This window comes from Nipponia nippon, unplaced genomic scaffold (genome assembly GCF_047370975.1).
Source record: "Nipponia nippon isolate SJK-2023a ecotype South Korea unplaced genomic scaffold, ASM4737097v1 scaffold_21, whole genome shotgun sequence".
Taxonomy (NCBI): Eukaryota; Metazoa; Chordata; class Aves; order Pelecaniformes; family Threskiornithidae; genus Nipponia; species Nipponia nippon.
Genome location: NW_028262338.1, coordinates 9,071,147 through 9,076,289, shown reverse-complemented (window position 1 = coordinate 9,076,289; position 5,143 = coordinate 9,071,147). Strand labels below are relative to the sequence as shown.

At 57.7% G+C, this 5,143-nt stretch overlaps 1 long non-coding RNA gene across 1 annotated transcript; it reads right to left on the bottom strand.

The window, feature by feature from the left end:
• Positions 1-252: 252 nt before the first annotated feature.
• Positions 253-4,083, bottom strand: LOC148055552 (uncharacterized). The gene is made up of 4 exons (XR_015705300.1): positions 3,305-4,083; positions 2,647-2,705; positions 1,688-1,787; positions 253-1,369 (listed from the first exon to the last, which is right to left on the bottom strand). It is a non-coding gene; the product is annotated as an uncharacterized LOC148055552 (long non-coding RNA).
• Positions 4,084-5,143: the final 1,060 nt, after the last annotated feature.

Here is a 5,143-nt window from a genome sequence, read left to right as displayed (position 1 = left end):
TGGCGCCTCCCAGCTTCTGGCGCACCGGGCAGAACACGGGACGCTGAAAGGTCCTTGAGAGGTGTAAGCGCTACTTAGCGACAAACAAAAACGTCAGTGCGTTACCAACATTGTTCTCATCCTCAATCCAAACTGCAGCACTGTGCCAGCTACTAGGAAGAACCTTAACTCTCTGCCAGCCGAAAGCAGGAGGCTTTGAACAGCAGGGGCGATGGAAGAAATAAGGAAAAACTTAATCAATAGCGACAGGGAGCTCCCTCGGAGAAGGAAAATTTAGAAAGCGAGGGCACTAAGGGAAGAGAAGAAACAATTAAACCCAACTAAACCCCAAGGGGAAAAGTCAACATAGAACACTGAAAAAGCAACAGGGATTAGGGAAATAAATGGGAAAATTAAAAAACAGGACAGCGAACTAAAGGGACGGAGAAGGAAAATTCAAAAAACGAGGGCCCTAAGGAAAGAGGACAACAGGAGACAGGAGAGTGCTTAAAGGAAGCGGCGATTAAGAACATCAGGAAGTGATTTAAAAACCCGCATCGGTGAACTAAAACGGAGACGGAAAAAACGGAAAAAGACAGAAAATTATTTTTGAATCATTTATATAATACAGCAGATATAGGTTTGTATTTGGAAATCCTTCTTTTTATATATATATATGAATTCTGTATGTATACATATGAATATTATTTTTCAATATATATATATATATAAAGGCGAGAGATTTTTCTCTACTGCAATGCCTCACACCCGTATTTACAGTTTTGAACGTTTTTAATCACACACACGAATTTTCGAGGCCGATTCCTCCTCTTTTGTCCACGTCTCTCCTTGGACCTGGATCGCTTTTAGTACGGACGCTAGTATCTCAGTAAGCTTTTCAAGGACTACTCTAAGATATTTTCAAAACTTATTGACTGAAAAAGCACACAGCTTCTATGACGAAAACAAAGCCTGTTTCTTCTGAACGCCTGAACTCTCACAATCGGCGTCTTTCCTCTTTTAGGACGCAACTATTGTCCCCGATATCATTTCCTAGTAAGCGCACAGAAACAGAAGATTGCGCTTTCAGGAAGGCAAAATAAACGGAGGGAAGTCGGCTTTGCACAGGCAGAACACGCTCCAGCGCAGACCTTCTTTTCCTTTTAGGATCTGCGTTAAAATAGTTCCTAGAAAAACTACAGAAGGAAGGAGAGCTGGCGCATTCTTGACGTTAACTTTGAAGTCCATGCTACAAGCGCCTTAGGAAAAACGCGGACACGCATCGCGGACGCACCTTGTACTCGCAGACCGCTACGCAGCCTTTCCGTCCGTCTTGCGCTTTCACGGCAGAAGAAAGGGCGACCACGGTGAAACGGCGGCAGCTGACACTCTGCTGAGAGAGGAAAAAAAACCTGTAGCATAAAGCTGGGGAGGAGTCCCAAGTCCCCTTCCTGGTATTACTAGCACACGGGCCCAGGCAAGTCCCTGAACTGCTCTTCTGAACTTCTCCAAACGACAATTACAGCCACAAAAGAGGACTTCAAGAGAGGAAAAGGAGAGGCCGGGCAGCAAAAGAGCTCTGCAGGCTGCCACCAGTCAACATTCCACTCTTTTTTTTTTTTTTTTCTTTTAAATACACCCCCCCCCCGCCCCCAAATACAAACAAAAAAACCCCATGACCTTGTATTTTTTTCCTTTGGGAGCTCACCCCTGTCTCAGCACAGTGTCCTCCACAGAGCAGGAAGCGCAGACGATCTGTATCCCGATTTGCACGCGACGAACCCGTGTTCAGAAGAAATAGGCCAGATCTGTAAGACCGGTGTTATTTTGGGGGTTTTAACAATCACAACGCAATTGCATCGACCGACGCGTTTGTGAGAAAACTCCTTAACTTCTAAACGTAGCACCTCCTTGGGTAAAAAAACGTGTGCGAGACTGAAAAAAAGGGATGATTCAGAGCTCCCGCTCACGATGGAGCCGTGGCGAAAGGAATGAAAGCGAAGACAAACAGCAGCAACACGAAGTGAAATTCGGCTTTAATTCTAGGCACGTGCTTAAGAGACTCTCCAAGCCCACACCTCAATCCTAGGAGCGACTAGCCCTTTTCTGGAAGGACAAACTTTGTTACTTCAAAGTCCTAGACCGAAGGCTCCACGGAACAGAACGTGCACCGAGCCACAGGCCACCGTGCCATCAACGCTCTGATGGCAAAGAAAAACCAAGGAAAACTAAAGTTTAAAGATCGGTTTCCATTGCGTTTCATTCCTGACGTTTCCACTGGCACCTAGGTGCTCCAAAATGAACTCTACTGACACCGCATGTTACTAACAATTTAGTTCTGCGTATCAAAACAACAGGCTATTTCTAGCTCGCCCATCAAAGTAGCACGACCGACCAGAAGAGAAACACCGGACCCTAAAGAAGGGAACAGGCAGCTCTTCATTTCTCCTAGAGGAAAGTCTGTTCTTTTGCCCGGAAGGCAAACAGCCGAAACTGCCAAGGGAGCACTGCAGGAACGCGGCGCGCTCTCTCAGCTGCAATTTGTCATCGGCTTTTCTGCACGGGCAGCGGCTTTGCCTTTCCTCTGGCTTTGATGTGGCGCCCCTGGAGCGTCCTTGACCCGGCAAGGGTTTCTCCCCGCTCCCGCAGCCCCAGACACGCGATTACCTGAGCGCCGAGCAGAATCACCCACGCGGGATTTTCTTCCCGGGACGTAGAAGGTGACGCTGGGAAAGGAGGAGGCAAAAAACGAAGCGGTTTGCCCGGCAGCCACGGCCCTAGAAACTACACCTCCCGGCATGCCCCGGGGAACCAACGTGGCCGACCAAAAGCCCCGGATGCCGTGAGACGCAGCCCTCCGTGCTTTGGGATCCTGCGGGGACACCGTTCACCGCGCCACCGCCGCACGTGGAAGCCCTGCCGAGCCCCCAGCGCGGCTCCGGGCAGCCCCCGCCACCGGCTGCAGCCGGCCCCCCATGACCGGCGCCGACCCGGCGCCCTCCCACTGCGCAGCCCCGAAGCGGCTCGGCGCCCGGCCCCGGACCGGCGCGGCGCCCGCCCGGCACGGAAGCCCCCCGCCGCCCGGCCCCGGACCGGCGCGGCGCCCCCCCCCACCGCCCGGCTCCGGACTGGCGCGGCCCCCGCCCGACTCCGGGCTGATCTCGCCACCGGCCCCGACCCGGCGCGCCCCCCCCGCCGCCCGGCTCCGGGAAGCGCCGCCCGCCCGGCTCCCACACGGCACCGCACCCTCCCCGCTCCGTGCCTCCCGCCGGCCCGGCCGCTCCCCCCCAGGCACCGCCGCCCTTCTCGGGGCTTCCCCGCTCACCTCCTCCCTGCCTGCAGCCGCAGCCCAACGACCGCTCCGCTCCACCCCGGGCTGCCGCTGGCCCCTCCGCGGGGGGAAGCTGCGCCCACCGCGCGATGCCCGCCCACGACGCACCACACATGGTCTGGGAGGAATTCCAGTTTAATCTCTGTGGGCTGGACGACCTTCTGTATCATCCAGGGGACTTCTCGTTTCACCTCTATGCTCTGGAAGACCTTCTCGATGGTCTGGGTGGACTTTCGGTGTCATCTCTATCGTCTGCGGAGCCGCCCTATACTCCGGGAGGACTTCTGGTTGCATCTCTATCGTCTGAAGGACAGTCTTTCGAATCTGGGATGACTTTCTGTCTCCTCTCTATCGTCTGGAGGACCTTCTCGATGGTCTGGGTGGACTTTCGGTGTCATCTCCATGGTCTGCGGAGCCGCCCTATACTCCGGGAGGACTTCCGCTTGCATCTCTATCGTCTGAAGGACAGTCTTTCGAATCTGGGATGACTTTCTGTCTCCTCTCTATCGTCTGGAGGACCTTCTCGATGGTCTGGGTGGACTTTCGGTGTCATCTCCATGGTCTGCGGAGCCGCCCTATACTCCAGGAGGACTTCCGCTTGCATGTCGATGGTCTGAAGGACAGTCTTTAGAATCTGGGACGACTTTCTGTCTCATCTCTATGGTCTGGACGACCTTCTCTGTGATCCGGGAGGACTGTGTCGGCCATTTTGGCGGTTTGGACGAGTTATTTTTTTGCCGGGGGGGGTTTGGTTTTTTAAGCTTTTGTGTGCTCTGTGCAGCCGCAGCCCAACGACCGCTCCGCTCCGCCCCGGGCTCCCGCTGGCCCCTCCGCGGGGGGAAGCTCCACCCACGGCGCGATGCCCGCCCCCGATGCACCTCGCATGCGCTGGCGAAGCTCCGCCCTCCCAGCGGAAAACCCCGCCCTCTGCAGCCAAGCTCTGCCCTGCACACAGCACGCATGTGCCGGTGAAGCTCCGCCCCCTCGGCAAAGCTCCGCCCTCCCATGGAAAAGCTCCGCCCCCAGCAAAGCTCCGCCCCTGAGACAGCACGCATGCGCAAAGCTCCGCCCTTCACAGCAAACCTCCGCCCTCCCACGGCAAAGCTCCGCCCCCCCGCAGCAAAGCTCCGTCCCCAACTCATCGCGCATGTGCTGATGAAGCTCCGCCCTCACCCGGCAAAGCTCCGCCCCCCCCGCGGCAAGGCTCCGCCCCCGACGCATCGCGCATGCGCTGGTCAAGCTCCGCCCTCACCCGGCAAAGCTCCGCCCTCACCTGGCAAGGCTCCGCCCCCCCCGCGGCAAAGCTCCGCCCCCGCGGCAGCGCGCATGTGCGGCAAAGCTCCGCCTTTCACATCAAAGCTCCGCCCCCACGGCAAAACTCCGCCCCGAGACAGCGCGCATGCGCCGGTTAAGCTCCGCCCTCACACGGCAAGCTCCGCCCACCCGCGGCAAAGCCCCGCCCTTCAGAGCAAAGCGCCGCCCCCCCTCGGCAAGGCTCCGCCCCCGAGACAGCACGCATGCGCCAGTGAAGCTCCGCCCTCGCACGGCAAAGCTCCGCCTTACCACCGCTAGGCTCCGCCCCCCCGCGGCTAAGCTCCACCCCAACACAGTGCGCAGGCGTGGTCTCCAGGGGCGGGGCCTGTCGCTAGGGGTGGTGCCCTTCCCCTGCCCGGGGGCATCCAGGGGCGGGGCCCGGCGCTAGGGGCGGGGCCGCTCCACACCAGGACCGGGGCATTCGGCGGGGCGGGGCTGCAGCGGAGGCGGACGCCGCGGGGCGGGGCTGCAGCGGAGGCGGACGCGGCAGTGCTAGCAGCGGCAAGCGCCTCCCGTGCG